This window comes from Mandrillus leucophaeus, unplaced genomic scaffold (genome assembly GCF_000951045.1).
Source record: "Mandrillus leucophaeus isolate KB7577 unplaced genomic scaffold, Mleu.le_1.0 Scaffold231, whole genome shotgun sequence".
In the NCBI taxonomy this organism is placed as follows: Eukaryota; Metazoa; Chordata; class Mammalia; order Primates; family Cercopithecidae; genus Mandrillus; species Mandrillus leucophaeus.
The window spans coordinates 3,265,662-3,267,039 of record NW_012102377.1 but is presented as its reverse complement, the minus strand read 5'-3'; positions in this window follow the sequence as shown (position 1 = coordinate 3,267,039).

Genomic DNA, 1,378 nt, shown 5'->3' with positions numbered 1-1,378 from the left:
TGAAGTGCTACTGACAGAAGGAACTTTCTGGGTCGTTGTTTTTTTTTTTTTTTTTTTTTGTGAGACGGAGTCTCGCTCTGTTGCCCGAGCTGGAGTGCAGTGGGGCTATCTCAGCTCAATGCAGCCTCTGCCTCCCGGGTTCAAGAGATTTTCCTGCCTCAGCCTCCCAAGTAGCTGTGATTACAGGTGCCTACTGCCACTCCCAGTTAATTTTTTGTATTTTTAGTAGACAGCCAGGATGGCCTTGATCTCCTTACCTCATGATCTGCCTTGGCCTCCAAAAGTGCTAGGATTACAGTTATGAGCCACCACGCCCAGCTGATGTAAGTATTTATATCTTGACTGGGATGTTGGTTCCACAGGTATATATATTTGCCAAAACTCATCAAACTGTATACTTAAGGTCTGTGAACTTACTATATGTTCTTTATACCTCAACAAAATTAGTATTTAAAAAAAGAGAAAGTCCTCTCCCTGCTCTCCCCTCTTCCCCTGGGGTCAGTGAAGAAAGTATGAAAAAACTAATGTGGTTTTGATGTTATTCTGTGTGCTGTGATGCATATAATTTATAAAACAACAGAAGATCATTTCTTGTGAACAGGTTGCTTATAATAAACCAAGGGCAACAGGTCACTGCTGACTGGCCTAGCTCCCTTAGCCAGCATCACAGGTGACTAAGAAGGAAGTGAGGGATAGCAAGTGTAAGCTTCGTGCAGCAGGACAGTATCACACAGGGGCAAGAGACAGTTCAGAAAGGTGAGGTCATAGCTCATGAGGAAATAGCTCATGAGGAAGGTTGCTTGGTGAGCAGCAGGCTTCTGCATTATCTTTGGTATCAGTGAAGAGCTGGTTTCCCTGGCAACAGGGGCCTACTTAATGAATGGTGTCTGCCAGGCAGCAGGCATGAACATGTCCATAGCAAGTGTACATAGTGAAAAAAGATCTCTTCACCAAATATTCCCTTTTAGTCTACATACTCAGATCTGTTGATGGTTTAAGAATGCTGAAAGACATAATAAAAAGCTTCAGTGCCATTACCCACTTCTCTTCTCCCCATTCCTAGTAACAACCACTTGTAACATTTTATCCTTCTCCTCCTCTCCCTCCCTCTCTCCTCCTCCTGTTTCTCCTCCCCCTCCCACCCCTCTCCTTCCCTCCCTCCCTTCCCTTCCTTTCTTCTTCCTTTTTTTTTTTTTTTTTTTTTTTTTTTTGGGGGGGTTTTTTTTTTTTTTCCCCGGCGGGGGGGGGGGGGCGCGATCTCAGCTCACTGCAACCTCCGCCTCCTGGGTTCAAGCGATTCTCCCTGCCTCAGCCTCCCCAAGTAGCTGGGATTACAGGCATGCACCGCTACACCCAGCTAATTTTTCTGGGTTTTTTT